Raw genomic sequence first — 16,240 nt, 5'->3', positions numbered from 1 at the left:
TGATGTAGTGATTATTACATAAATGAATGATTTCAAATCTGCTGAGTTTTGGGTAAGTCTAGATTATAACAATGTGAATTATGATATGTTTTATCTTATATTTTAATTATTAAAACCAAACTGGATTAGCCTGTAGGAAATCTGGTCAATTTTCATGATAAATTGACTTGGCCATATAACGCATAGTTCAGCTACACAGGTGTACAGTCTGCTATGTTTGCTAAGGGATGTATTGTAGCTTGACTGCTTTACCTGTAGATTTGCATAATGAAAATCTACCTTGCTAAGTTTCATTTATGTCTCAGATGTATTTTGTTATAAACATGGCACATAGTTTTTTGTTTCACATCCAGGTTTTGAAGAACCTCATGAATTTGTGTGTGTGTGTGTGTGTGATCCTTGTAATAAATCCCTTATTTAGAAAAACCCCATTTTCTTTTGGTCATAGTTCAGATAAAAATTTCCTTGGTGGGTGTTTAAAGTTAAGTGCTGACTTTTTTTATTGTGAAGAGGCTGGATAGCATAGTGGCTAAGAATATGTGTATTGACGTCATGTGTATTAATTGCTTAGTTGTGTCCAACTCTTTGCAACCCCATAGACTGTAGCCTGCCAGGCTCCTTTGTCTATGGAATTTTCCAGGCTAGAATATTGGAGTGGGTTGCCATTTTCTTCTCCAGGGGATCTTCCTGACCCAGGGACTGAACCTAGGTCTCCTGCATTGCAGGCAGATTCCTTACCATCTGAGCTATAGGAAAATCCATAGGCTATAAGTATTCTTTTTCTGTTGTCATAACTACCTGTTACTATGACATGAACATGAAGAGAGGGCTTCCCGCATGACTCAGTGAGTAAAGAATCTACCTGCAATGCAAGAGACATAGGAGACCTGAGTTTGATCCTTGGGTCAGGAAGATCCCCTGGAGGAGGAAATAACAACCCACTCCAGTATTCTTGCCTGGGAAATCCCACGGGCAGGAGGAGCCTGGTGGGCTACAGTCCATGGGAGTCTCAAAGAGTGGGACATGCTAAGTACAAGCAGGGACAGATAACATGAACAAAACCAATATATACAAATGTATGTTTTCTTTCTTCCCTATCTATGATTGAGATAGAAAAACAGGGAAATGTAGAAATCATTCCACCGAAAGTTGCTCAGTCATGTCTGACTCTTTTGTGAGTCAGACTGTAGCCCACCAGGCTCCTCTGTCCATGAGATTTTCCAGGCTAAAATACTGAAGTGGATTGCCATTCCCATCTCCAGGGGATCTTCCCAACGCAGGGCTCAAACCTGGGTCTCCTGCATTGCAGGCAGATTCTTTACTATCTGAGCCACCAGGGAAGCAATCACTTAAGCATGACTCTAATCCCCAGTAAGGTCACCATTTTGGTTTAACTTAGAAACAGAATACATGCATACTAATAAGGACAAAGGATTAATTTGAATCTTAACTGTGTTGAGGACAGTTAAGGACACAAACTGTGTTGAGGACACAAACTGAGTTTGTGACAACAGATAAAGTGACTATGAAACTGGATGGAGGCTGTTTGATGATTAGATTGGTTTTTAGAGCTAAAATAGGTGTGTGTTTGGGAGGGGGGGGCGGGTGTGTGTTCAATTAACCTTATAAAAATCCATCTCTTAGCCACGAACAGCCAAGGACATTTTCTGAACTGGAAAAGCCCTGTGTTGATAGAGTTCCAATGTGGAGAATATCTGTTCCACAGTCACGGAAATAAAATTTATTCATCAAGCTTCAGCAATGTGTAGTTCTTAAGGTTTTAGAAAGGAGGTAAAGGAGTGTTTCCAGATGTTTGAAAAATATTGTTTTAGGCAGGATGTTTAGCAAATGAGTTTTTACTGTGGTTGTGCTTACTTTTGAGGAAGTTCAGAAATTTCAACTTAAATAGTAGATGGGAAGCCCATCTTGAAATTCAATTTCAGGTGAGTATTACCTTCTTTTTAATTTCCTCTCTTAAAGGGCTGGTGACATAGAAACATACTTCTAAACTGGTTGGTATGTTTCAGAGACAGTGTTGGACACAGAGAAGGCTAGTTGCTAAATATCATCAACTTTTTGCTTCTACTGTATTGTCATTATTTGTGGCAATTGTCATTATTCATAATTATCAGAAATAATGAATGGAAATGATGAATTAATACTACATTTTAATTCCTTATTAGAATATTGGATAATTATTTGACAGAGGGAAATTTATGTAAATTAAATGTCTATTACACTTTCAAGATTTTATATATAGATGCTTACTACTATGTAATCATTTCTGTGAATTGGAACAAGTTAAAGTTACTGGATAAATGCAAAGTAAAGATTATATTAAACGCTGCTAAACTTACTTTATGCACAGAGCAATATTATTGAGAGAGAGCTGAACCCCAAATTTTGGTGTGCTAAATATCCCTTCAGGATTATGATACCATTAGAACATCATCTGGGAAATATTTTACTAAATTTCATCAGTATTTCAAAGTTTTCAAGTGGATTAATTTTATGAATTCATGATTATTATATTTATCTAGTACAATTTTTAAATGTAGCTAATTTACTGAGTTGTAATGAATAATTTTCAGTAATCTCTAATTCAGACATTTTGGTACATTCTTTCTCTATTTTTCCTGATACTCTAAAATTGAGGAAACTACAGAAGATTACTACCCGTTCATGCAGAAAAACCCAAGCTGGAAAATTAACAGCACAGCTGGAAGGGCTAATGAACTTAGCATTTAAAATGCTGGGAGATGCTTGCAATCTATCCTTAGATCCCAGAGGTGGCTCTTTTGACATAATCAATCCAATAATGAGCTTTCACATGGCTGGGATGTTTGTCCATAGCGCAACTTGCAGGCTTTCCTCATGATCATCTCTCATCAGTCATCCTTTGCTTCTGACAAACTGCCTTTCTTATACTCTTTTTCAAAAGACAAGTTGCTAATTGACTGGCAAGGTAGCTTGGCCTGGGTTAGAAACTCTGTTATTGAATTCCTGTAGTGGGAGCGAAAACAAAAATACCGATGGATACCCATGTTATGCCTACAATTAACAGAGTAAACATCTTAATAGGCATAGAAGACACAAACAGATGTTCTAATTGCATGTCTGTGAGAACCTGATGTTTACTAGTTCCACTCTAGCTTGGCCTTTGAGACCTCAGGAAGTTTCCCTCCCAGTGGGGATTTCAGTGATTTATTGATTTCAGGACAAGGAATATTTCAGAAACTAGCAGGATTTTGCAGAGGTTAAATACAGCCTTACAAAGGTTACCATTAATTCATGCTTGAAGCGAATGCTTACTCTGCTTTAACTAGGCTAAGAACGGTCAGATTTGCCACATTCCTGCTTAAGTGGGGAGAAACATGGATGGGATAATGGAAGGGATTTCTTAAAAGAGAATATGGAAGTAAAACAGTATCAGCACATTACTTTCCCCCCTAAGCTGAACACAAATGAAGGAGGGATGGATAATAGTGAACTCCTGAAAATTCCTGGTTGAAACACTGATTAGTTTTGATCAAACAGTAAAGATATAGACTGGTACTGGAGACACTCAGACTTGAGTAATGTAATAAGGCTCAGAAACTTGAAAGGTTTTAAATACTTAGGAAGTGCTCGATTTACTACTCACCTTCATCTTACAAATATTTTCTGATGTAATTATTTGGCCAGTGTTTACCACAGAGAGTCTAAAGAGTAATTGATGAGTATTCTTGTACTTTCTTTCTTCCTAGTCATATAATGGATATTGCTAAACTGATATGTCTTCCTTGGTATAAATAACAATACTCAATACTTATCCAGAATCATGTCAGGTACTGTATAAATGCCTTAAACAGATGATCTCATTAAAAGAATGGCATTACATCAGATGAAAAACATGAAATCATTGACAGACTGTTATTTTGTAATAATTATCTTCTTAATTTCTTTTTTAAGTCATGTTCAATTATTATTTGCCGTAGAACCTGGTTACATTTTTTCTTCTTTAGATTAAAAAATATAGCAGAATTTTGTAATGAAACATATCTTCTGCTTGAGACTTTGTGGATGTAGACCTGCACTTGTGACTGCTGGGCTTGGAAAGTGTGGTTGGTCTGAATTGCTGAAGACTTAGGATGCAAAAAAGAATTTAAAATATTACCTTAATATTTCTAGATTGATTGCATGTGAAAATGGTAATATTTTTGATATATTAGGTTAAATAAAATGTGCCATTAAAATTATTTTAATCTGTCCTTTTTCCTCTTTTTAAAATATGGATTACTAGAGAATTTGGAATTCCCAGATGGCACTAGTGGTAAAGAATCTGCCTGCCAATGCAGGAGACACAAGAGCCAAGGGTTCTATTCCTGAGTCAGGAAGATCCCCTGGAGTAGGAAATGGTAACCCACTCCAGTATTCTTGCCTGGAGAATTCCATGGACAGAGGAGCCTGGCAGGCTACAGTCCATGGGGTCGCAAAGAGTCAGACATGATTGAGCACACATGCAGATAGAATTTAAATTTTAATAACTGGAATTACTTATCTGTTGGGCAAGTTTCTCAAGTCTTGGAATCAAACTGGATACCACCAACTTCATTTCTTATTCCACACTGATTTTTGCATGTATTTGCTTGTTATCACAGCAACCATAAGAAAACCCATCTTCACAAAGATATGACATCATCAAAGAATGTAATGTGATCTGACATTGAAAGTGTGATGTACCTTGACCTAGCCGTTCTCATGATGTCTAGTACATGTTTTTCTATAAATTCCTCAAGCATTTAAAATATTCAGTGTCACCTCTGAATGTTAATTGCAGTTTCCTGGCAGGTTTGACACACAGTTTGGGAACCGTGACTATAATCCAATCAGAAATGTTAAGGCAGTCCAAATTCCAGTTGGAAAAGAATTTCCAGACAGAGCATTTCAGAAGGGAGTGAGTTTATTAAGAAAAAAGAGCAGAGATAAAGTAGACAGGGTGAGTACAGCGGGCCAACCTCCTGACAGACCAGGGAGAGTCGACAGTGATCATGAGTTCATAGCCAATGTTTATAGCCTCAAGAAAAAGAAAATTCCTGCTGGAAGGTTGGCCTTAGGTGACTGGTTGGGGCACTAGGGGGTGTTTACTGCTGTGGGCATCTTTGCCTCATTTGGAGTCAGGAAGCTTGTTGGTGATGATCAGGGGGCTTTTGGCAACAGTTATAAAAGGGCTCTATTAGCTTCAAAGGTGACCTTGGTTCTGGGCTCTGCTTCTGTGGCCTTGGGGCAGGACTCAACAAGAAACATGACAATTTGGGGCTTTGCACATATCTCACATCTCAGTAGGATTATAAATTCTATGATGTTACCAGAATACATAATCTAATTCATCTTTAAACCCATATATCTATCCATTCACTTAGATCTTAATCATTTGGGTTTTATTCAAAATGTGCAAAACACTTTGAGTGCTGGGTGCTGGTGATACAGTGGTAAGAACACAGGCAAAATCTTGGTCTCATGGAGTTTGCATCCTAGTAAATAGAAACAGGGAAACAGAATGAATAATTCCAAGGAAACAAATAAGGTCATTGTAGACAGTTATGGGTGCTTTGGAAGAAGTGATCCCATAGAGCTCAGCTGGGACTGGACTGGGCAATGCTGCTTTTGACAGGGTGACAGAGAATAATTCTCTGAATTGTCTAGCACAGGGGTAGCCGACATGGAACAGAATCTGAAAAGAGCATTCTGGGGAAGCAGCAGCAAAGACCTTGAGAGTGGAAATAACTTGGGTGCTTGCTGAACAGCAGGAAGGAAACGTTTTTTGGCAGAGTAAGGGGAAGGCTGATGTTAGAAGCTGGAAGGGTTGGCAGCAGCCAGATCATGTAACATGTTACATGCTACAGTCATTAGTTTCAATTTTTGTTTTCCAGAAGCCAGGCTTAAGGCACCTAGAAAAATGCTTTGTATAAAACAGGGGCCAAGTAAATGATTGTGGCACTAATGTAAATAGACAAATACTAGATGCCTAAAATGGATACAAAGTCCAGCTTAAAAAATAAAATTAAGAAATCTGGGACACAAAGAACATTATTGCATATTTCAGGCCAAGAATATGCCTAAGTCAGGTTTTTTGGCCTGCCCTACTTCAAAAAAAAAAAATCATAGTTATTTTTCTAGTTTTAAATTCTTCCTGCTTTGAGGCTGGCATTTCTTGTCTACCACAAATTACTTCCCTCTTTGACCTTCAATTTCTACTCAGATTAAAGTTATCATTTCTGGTAATCCAAGTAGTATGCTTCTTGTGGTTTCTAGTTTCTATTGAATTAAAACTATTTTCCTTTCTATATCTCCTTCTTCTTACTCAGTTTTCTCAGTCTTTTTGATCGATTTGATCTTCTACTCTTCCAGAGATAGACTTCTTTTATTACAGGAAAGATAAATGACCAATTATTTATTTTCTCATTTGAGATTAATCATGATTCATTCATATGAGGTTGTGAGGTTTGAGAGGCTCCATCTGGGGACCAACCAAGACTGAGATCCTGTTGCTTGCAGGGTTACCTTGATTCCAGGGTAGCCTCCAAGTTCACTCTCAGACAGCTCATTCCAGAGCTCATGAAACGGAAAGACAGAACAAATGTTAGACTGAATCACGAAGTTTCTTAAATAAATTGCAAATGTACAGGGCTAGCAAAGGAAAAGGGACTGAGTAAACTGGCACAGTTTGGAACAGGGAGGAAGCAAATGGAAGGCCCATCCTCCCCAAGTCCTAGATTATGTCATATTCGCAAGCTCGTGTGTGCTCACTCAGTTATGTCCAACTCTTTGCAACCCCACAGACTGTAGCCCGCTAGTCTCCTGTGTCCATGGGATTTCCCAGACAAGACTACTGGAGTGGGTTGCCATTTCCTACTCCAGGGGATCTTCCCAACCCATGGATCAAAGCTGCGTCTCTTGTGTCTCCTGCATCAGCAAGTGGATTCTTTACCACTAAGCCACCTGACTGTGGCCGTCCCCATGGGTAGTGCAGTTACAGAAACCAGATGCGGTAGCCAGAATAGCCTCCAAAGAGGTTCTTGCTCTAATACCCAGAAGCTGCCAATATACTGTCTTACACAGCAAGAGGGATTTTGCAGATGTGACTGTGTTAAGGAACCTGAGGTTCCTTGATTTAGGAATCCTCGGTCAGTAACAGTCCATTTCTGAAGGGTAAGACTAAAATGTATTAGCTGAATTGAATTCATTGAGTCTTTGTTTTCATTTAGAGGTTCTTTTCTTCTTCTTAATTTATATTTGAAGAGTGAAAAATCATTTTTAATAGATTAAAAAATTATTAAAAACATAATTAGAAACATATTAACAAGGTTTTACAGTTTAATACAGCAAATGGTTTGTTAGGCTCTCTTTGATTATATAGAAACTATTAGACAAGCCAGTATTTTCAAAAAGTTAGTCCCTAACTAGAAGTTTTCTTAAAGAATTGATCAGTGGCCACTGTAATAAAATTGTTTTCTGTGGGCTGGAAGAGTTCAGTTAAATGGGTCAATTTTATAGGGGGAAAACAGTTTTTAAGCAAATTTTATGATAATTGAACTGGATAAGTACTAATTTGATTCATATTTACTATGATCGCCTAAGTGGACACTATGTGCTAGTCTGTTACAATGAAAGCCTGACATTTAGTTTTTGGTTCATGTGTTCACTGGGTTGTAATTTTCTTGGAGCTCAGTCCTCAGATAATTAAATAAAGGCCACTTTAGTAATTAGTCCATGAATGTGTTAAAATTATTTTATGGCCCATTAGTTATACTTTGATGTATAGCATTTATTAAATAGACCAAGGTTAAGGCAGCAGGGAAGAACATAATAGAGACTTTATTGCTACTAAGAATTATAAAAGATAACGACAATTTGTTATAAGGTTATTAAATGCAGCAGTAACACAAAACCTGAAAATTATTTAAAATGTCATTTAGCACTTTTTAATATGAGATGATATGGGAAATAGGAAGGAACAGATTGACTTTTAACTCATGGTAAAATCAGAGATGCAGCATGCACAAATGCCCATCCCCAATCCAAATAAGCAACACCCTTAACTAATACAGTATAATATCTCTACATCCTTATGATATTAGACACTAGCTAAAGGATTTTTGGTATGTGGGAGCCTTAGCTTTAGGTCTCAAATTTGAAATTCTACAATCTAGAATTTATAGTTAGCTCTTTCATTTTAAAAATAGAGAGCTCAGTTTTGCCTAGAGCAATTGTAAACTATATTGAGTTGAACTTCACATAAGGGGCTGCAGGTCTGGCTCCTACTGTGGAATAGCGAAGACAGTTGCCAGCCATCCGCATGGCTTCCTACTCTCACTTTAATGTGGGGAGAAGATGTGGGGAGATGGAATGGAAAAAAAAAGAGAAACCAACTCATAGAGCTTTTGCACCCTAGTCCTGGCTTCTAGTTCACACTGTATGGACAAATGTATCACTCCTACTCTCTTCCTAATACTTACAACTTCAAACTCTTTTCCTGAGTGAAGCTCCAAGATTATTTTTCTCCTGTTCCAAAAATGTCTTCAATAACTCTTTACCTTGTACTGAATTGATTTTAAAGATTAAATTGACTCCTGGCATTGAAGGCTTCAGTAAGAAGATTTTTCCCCTCTCATTTCTAATCATCGTGCCCTTGAAGTATGCTCTCCAGTCTTCTAGGTATGTGAGGGGAGTGAGTTGGTAGAAAAATCCTCAACATGAATGTGCTGGAATCACCGCTGACATGACCTGTGTGGGGTTACATGGAAATGAATTTCCATCTAAGTATTTAGTAAACTTTTGCATAATGTTATTAACATCAGTTCTGTAGTGTGCTGTCTCAGCTCACCAGTGGTGCTTACCTCACACACGTAAGGCAACATCCTCTATTTTGACTACCTTCACTTGACTACCGTCAGCATTGTGAGAAAGCTGTGCTTACAGAGGAGATAACTCTTGACTCTGGTTTCTTCTTCATATATTGATTGGTCCCATGATGTCTTTAAAATCCATGTGTCTCAGAGTGTCCTAATTGTAGAGACAGCTAGAATCTGTCCTCTACTGCAGTGGTCCCCAATCTTTTTGACGTCAGGGACTGGCTTTATGGAAGATAATTTTTCCACTGACCTGGGGAGGGGGATGGTTTTGGGATTATTCAAGTGCATTACATTTATTATGCACTTTCTTTCCATTATTATTACATCAGCTCCACCTCAGATCATGAGGGATTAGACCCCAGAGGTTGGAGACCCCTGCCCTAGAAGGAGAAGAGGGGGTTGACTAGTACCACACCTGCAGAAGCTTTACTTCTCCTGAAAGAGCACCAAGTGTTTCAAGCGGATATCTGGCCTGATAAACAAGCAACTTTCAGAATGTAAAGTCCTTATGTTCTAATATTGCCACTCTATGCTGTGTGCCTTTGAGCAATTTCTGAATCTCAGTTCTCATCTTTGAAAAAGTAAAATAAAAACCAAGATTAAAGAGATATTTGAATAAAAATATTTGGATACTGAACTGAAAAATACTTTGTCTATAGTTTTTTTTTTTTTGTTTTTTTTTTGAGAACTAACATAAGTCAAATCCAGGGAATGAAAAGTAGCATGGGCTGAAATAATTTGTATTTTGGCATGTATAAAGACAGATGTTGATGATTGAGCCCTCACTAAAAAAAAAAGTTCTATAAAAAGGCTCTTTATGTAGATTCACAAGTGCCTTGTAATCATTTAATTCTACTTCAACATCTTTTCTAGTTTGGAGGAAGTGGCATGGAAAATTTAGTAACAACCCCGAGTTAACAATGGAGGTTATATAAGTAGATGTTTCTGCTTTGAAACTACAAATATTACTTCTGTCATTCTGAAAATAGGTCAAACATGGCTTTTAAATGTTACCTGATGGGGACTGCCTGATAGATAATGCTTTCATGCCAATACTTACACTTTTAATAAAGATAAATGACAAAAGACAAGCCTCTTTTGGAAGTATCCATTACGTGTTTAGAAATGTGTTCTTTTCCTTTTTTTTTAAACTAGCTTATCTTCCAAAAGAAATGTTAAATATAAATATTATTTAGCATCAGCCAGGTGTTCTGTATGATACCAGGTGCTGTGAAGGATTCAGAGACATTTAAACCTTAACAAATCTAGGAAAAATGGCATCTAAGCCTCAGTTCCCCAGAAAAGAAAGCCTGTGGTAAAGCTTAACATGTGAATGTTTTCTTGGAGAAGTATAATTCCGGGGGAAGCGAGGAAGAGGGGGAAATGGTGGATGTGAGTTAGAGAAGTGGGGGAAATTAAATAAATACCAATGTTACTTAACCATGTTGGTCAGAGCTTAACAGGGAAAGCCTGCACAAATAGGGTGTCTCTGGAGAAGCAACATGACATGCTGTACCCTGAAACAGTTTCCGAGGAAGGTATAACAGAGAATTTGTCAGCTCCTCATCTTTCCCCTCCCTCCCTCTCCTTCTGCCTCTTGAATTCCCTGCACCTCCAGCTTCTGCTATCCAGCCCTTCTCTGCAGTCCCCAAGTGAGCCAGAATCTCTGTGAGCACTGCTGGGCAGGACTTAGGTGTTGGGAACTGTTGAGTTCCAACTGTCCAGGTGCAAAGGCGACCATCCTGCTGGAAGACGAGGAGGTGCTGGGGCCAAGTGCCCAGGCTTTCAACTAAGAGGAAGCGAGAAAAGTGGGCAGAGGCAAGCGAGGGGCAGGTGAGAATGGTCCCGTCTGGGGAGGCGCATAAATTGGGCCTCCAGAAAATAATATTTTCAACTGGGTGATGGGTTAAAAAAAATTGCTTTAGGTGTTCAGAGAACTGAGAGATCACTGGCTCTTTTGGAATTGTTTTTGAACCTTTATTTTAAGAAAGAAGAGGAAACAAACATTGAAAGTATGCCTGTGCAATGCCAAGACGAATTTGTTTTAAAAGAAAGTGGGAATAAACACCGGATACACAATCTTTGAAGTGGAGAATACAGCATATTCAAAAAGAAACTAAGGAACTTGGAAAGGAAGAGTGAAGGGTCATGTGTACCGGATACTAAAATGGATTTAATCACAAGTAAAGAAAGATTTGTACAAATGGTTAGCCAGATAAAATAATTTATGTCTTACAGTTCATATTCCTGGTGTCAGGAAAAGATCCTCTTTTATTACTTTGACAATCACTCTTATGACACACAAGAGAAAAAATACGGAGTCGACCAAAAATAAATTCCTTGTTTCAAGCATGATGGTGAACAGAAATAGCTAGCCTTTGTTAAGCTTTCTGACTTATTTATGGATTTCTCTACAGCATGGAAAACACTTTAGTTACTTTCTTATTGTTCTATAAGGAGAGACAAGCACTAATAGATTTTTAAGAAGTGTAACTTCAAAGAATTGTATAAGATGGCATTTGGAGAAAAAGATCTAGTGACCCTGGCAATGTTACAAGTAAATAATTAATTCAAATGATCCTAAATTATAAAAATAAGGGAAACCATAGGTCCACCTTTTTGTTTTAGGCTCATCTTTGTCTTCCCAGAAAATTTTGTATTCTAGTCTCTTAAGTAGCACTTCTTTCAGGGTAATAATGCATTGTTTGATGTTGAAATATGTAGCAAAGTCTGTTTGAAAAAGCATTTTGTACAGGTAAACAGGAAGTCATTCACCGTTCAAAGAAAACTTGTAAAACTAGTTGCTAATGCCAAACGGTGTAGAAAAGCTGTGATTTTTGTTAGTTTTGCTTCTATGGATGTGGCCTTGCAGGTCCAGGAAAGGTTGGGGTGAGCAGGATCACGGGAGGCAGCCTGAAGTCTTCTGTCTTGGTGATAATATAGCAGTCTCTCTGCAGTGAGTTTTGAATAGTAATTATTGATCTAATTATCTGTGGCTTCTGCCTCTCAGGAAATTCTGCTCTTTTGGGCTTTGTATAAAGCCCCTGTAGGATTGCCTTTACCAAATTGGAAACTGAAGGTCAAAGGTTCTTAAACTACTTCTTTGCTTGCATAATATTTACACGGGCAACACACCCTGGGGTGGCGGGGTGGGTGGCATGGTTTCCTTGGAGCGGCTGCTGAGAATCTTGGAACCATGCACTTTACTTGACAAAATGCCTTGAGAGAGTGATGCGTTCCTTCCAACCCCTTCCTAGCGAGTGTATTTGTTGTAAAAAATCAAAGAAACTCTTCAAGATTGTGCAGCATGATCTTGGCCAGTTCTGAATATGAGAAATCTAAATGTCTCAGAAGCTTTCGAATACAAAAACCTCCTCATTTACCTACTGCTTTTTTCAGTAAGGTATGATATTATTTTCATACTATGGCAGTATCACATTGTTCAGTCTCATATGAGAAACTAAATGCTGTAATTATAAAAAGAACCTCACATGTGTCATGCTTTAGGGATTTTCTAGAACTGGAACTAGACCAGAGCAGTTTTCACAGTGGCTACAGATCTAGAACAAATACTCTGGTGCTCTGAAAGCCCAGGTAGCACCCCAGAAACCCAGACTCCAGGTTGCAGATCCCAGTTTTGAACATTATGAAACTTCCTCCTAAACAATAGAAAAATTGATTCTGTGGTCAGAAAGGCTGTGCTGAGAAATAAGGCAGGCTAAAAATTTGAATTTATGCAGTTTGGAGAAGGCACAGAGATAATGTCAACTTTAATTCCTGTTTTTCTCCAAACACAGAGAATAGGCCAGAGGTCACGGGTGGAAATTAAAGAAAAATGGAAAACAGATGTTAGGAAGCTCAGTATAGAAATGGAAACACAAGTAGCACTGAATATTATTAAAGAAATAAAAAGACTACTGCTTAAAAAAAAAAAAAAACCAGAAAGCAAGGATCTTATGAAAGTCTGTTTTCATAATGATATGTTTAAAATAGTTTGACTTTTTAATATTTTACCAAGTGATTTAATTTCATGTATTCTTTTCCTTACCTTTAGAGACATGATTTGTGAGCAAAAGACAATCTTGAAATCCACCCATTTTAAGCTCCATTTGAAAAGATGATGCCTGAAAAAATCTCTTCTTAGCAACTGGAAACATAGGTATTCCTCTCCAACGCCACCTCCAAAATCAAACTTCAGCAAAAAAAATTTTCTTTTCTTTCAACTGGTAACTGTTGTTACTTTTAAAAAACACATTTATTCTCAAATGATCTTTCTATTAGGACACTTAAGTTTCTCTGACATTAATGAGAACCATGCAGATTTAGTATGGTGAGAAATAGGTACTTATGCAGAAATTCATTTTAGATTATAAAATCATGATGACTCGCTAATGAATTGTTTCCTTTTTTGGTATATAAGGAAGATTATGTGTTTTGGCATGTTTTGACTTTTATATATTATCTTCATTTAAAATAAATGAACATACTGTAAGATCAGCGGAAATACATAAATGTGAGTATGATGTCTTGAAATCTTATAAACAAACACACAATAGACATCAAGAGTCTGTCCTGCCATTTTTTCCTTTGTTGTCTTTAGAAAGTCAGATAAGAGTAATAAGAATGAAAAAGAGCTACTGTAAGTTGATTAACAAACAATTTCCAGGACTTCCCTGGTGGTACAGTGGATGGGGCTCTGCCTGCTAATGCTGGGGACATAGGTTTGCTCCCTGGTCCATGAAGATCCCATATGCTGCAGAGCAGCTAAGCCTGTGTGCAGCAACCACTGAGCCCACACGCCTAGAGCCTGTGCTCCGCAACAAGAGAAGCCACTGCATTGAGAAGCCTGTGCACCACAATCAAGAGTAGCCCTGCTTGCTGCAACTAGAGAATGCCTGCACACAGCCACGAAGACCCAGTGCATCCAACATTTTTTTTTTTAAAAAGCAATTTCTAAAAGCACACAAAAAATGAAAAGGAATTATTAAAAAGACATATTCCTCAGCTTATCTTTTCACCCCAAAGCCCCCATGGATGATTTTCTTATGTCTCTATGCATTTGTTTAGTATTAACCAATTGACTTAAATGTTGACAAAGGGGGCTTGGCATGAATCTGCAATAGGTATGTAATTAAGAGGATGTAATTAAGGATCACTGCTGGATGCATTTACACTAGAGATGTGATTACGAAGAAAGAAGAATGTGCAAGAGCCAAGGCATGAATACCCAAGGTGGGAAGGTAGACTTGGAAATCCAGAAGCTGAGTTCCTTTGAGGGACTTCCACAGTCATCCCAGCCATGCACTCTAAGGGCAGTGGAATAAGGAAGATCAGCCTAGAGCAAAGCATCTTCCCTTGTCCTCTTTTGCTCTGATTCTAGCCCGCCAAGTGAAGTCTGTAGCATACCATTTTTATGTGCATTCTTATTTTCTTATGAATAGACACATTAACATGACAAGTTTAACCACAGTTCATCTTATTTATGAGCCTCCGGTTGAATGTTAATAGCCTGAAGTCAAATATCAAACACAGGAATTTAGAGCAAAAGATTTTGCAAGTCCTGCTTACTAACTATTCAGTAGGACCATGGTCCAGCCAGTCCTGTTTCTTTAGCTGTTTTAATTTTATCAACAGTGAACTGTTACCATACTTACAAAATGCCAGGCACCCTCCTAAGTACTTTAGATATGTTAACTCATTTAATTCTAATGATAACCACATGAGACAGCTATTATTATTATGTCTCCATTTTAAATCTGAGAAGGTTAGGCTCAGAGAAGTTAAGTAATTTGCCCAAGGTCACACAGCTGGTGAGGAGTGGCAGAGCTGGGTATGGACTCTGAAATCTATGCTCTTAACCACCATACTACTGCATGAGGTTTTCCACAGTTGCAAGATAAATCATTTTATGCTCATCTTTTATTGTTGAAAGAGGTCAAAATTACTGGATTGGGAGTATGCTTGAGCGGTTTATGTTGTACAAATAGTGATGGGGAGTTTCCCCCATCTATAAGTCTGTTGCATGTGTTGTATACATGGCTTGCACTGTGCCACACATCACTAAACATACTACCTAATCTCACCATGCAAGTTTATTGTTATCCTGTCTGTAGTGTGAATAGCGCATAGCCTTAACGTTAGCAAGATAAACTGATTCTTAATAAAACAAGACAAGATTAAGTTTGAAGACTAATTAAAAAGAAGGACGCTGATCTCATGTCCATTAAATTTCTAGTGTGGTCTATTTGGAAAATATCCAAAAAGCTAATATACGTGTTTCACTGAAGAGTAATAAAAATTTAGGACTGGTGGGAAATTAGGTAAGAGTAAGGGTGAAAAGAAAGGAAGAGACACCAAATACGTAATCGAGAAGACTACAGAAAAATTGGTTTGCTTCACATTATACAGAGCCTTCCTATAGAGGAAAAGGTTAACCTTAGATCCATCTTTCCTGCATATCAGTAATCTTTATTATTAAGACACAACAACTTTATTTCATAATCATTTTCTTCCGGCCAACCAGCTGTGGTTACTCAAGGCAGATTAACTAGAACCTGATGGATTTCAGCCCCTGTTCAGCAATGCCAGCCAAATGCTATAATTACACAGGATGCAGGCTGAGATAATGTCGACCTTGTACTTAGAGATAGACCTAGATAAGTTAGACTGTCAGATTTGCAGGCCAGGCTTTTCAATCACTGGTATTGTATCTGTGAGGAGAACGGGACAGAAAGGAAAGAAAAAAGCAAAAACCAAACTTCTCATCATTTTAGTTGTCTTAAACAAAAGTATCTAGTAAGGACTAAGCCTTCAAATGAGAGGAGTAGATTCACCAGTTTAGAGCTTAGAGAACGGGGGGAGGGTGTGCCTCTCTGAGGTGCCCGGAACCTCTGTCCTTTCTGAGCCCTTATTTTCTGCGGGTAGCATGTGTGTGAGAGCCTTTCCATTTGGCAGTTTGCATGGCCCACTGCTGATGTTATGAAATTTACATTAAGTTGGAAAAACAGTCCTTGTCATATTTTATCCTTTTGGAGGAAATGGATTTCCTTAATAAGAGCACTGCTTTATTTCCCTCGTGAATTCCGATAGAGAACACATTCCTGGATGGCGTTCTACCAAAGAGAGAGGCTGGGAGGGAACAGCTTATTATTCTAAAAATTTTAATGACCCAGAAGCAAAATATTTTTGGTTTTTATATTATGGGCATAAATGCTTAAATTCAAATATCAAATGCCAAGGCTGCTGAGATATAACTGTTGGAAATCAACCAAAGATGAGGGATCCAGGGGGTATTTGTTAATGATTAATGAATAATTCCCGAAGTCATTTGGTTATTATTAACTAGT

General features: G+C 37.9%; 1 long non-coding RNA gene across 1 annotated transcript; it reads left to right on the top strand.

Moving 5' to 3' along the window:
* Nucleotides 1–1,658: 1,658 nt before the first annotated feature.
* LOC129630176 (uncharacterized) lies at nt 1,659–9,510 on the top strand. Its single transcript, XR_008703584.1, has 3 exons — nt 1,659–1,943; nt 8,600–8,697; nt 9,224–9,510. It is a non-coding gene; the product is annotated as an uncharacterized LOC129630176 (long non-coding RNA).
* Nucleotides 9,511–16,240: the final 6,730 nt, after the last annotated feature.

This window comes from Bubalus kerabau, chromosome 16 (assembly GCF_029407905.1).
Source record: "Bubalus kerabau isolate K-KA32 ecotype Philippines breed swamp buffalo chromosome 16, PCC_UOA_SB_1v2, whole genome shotgun sequence".
NCBI classification, from domain to species: Eukaryota; Metazoa; Chordata; class Mammalia; order Artiodactyla; family Bovidae; genus Bubalus; species Bubalus kerabau.
This window is presented reverse-complemented; position numbering and strand designations above follow the sequence as displayed.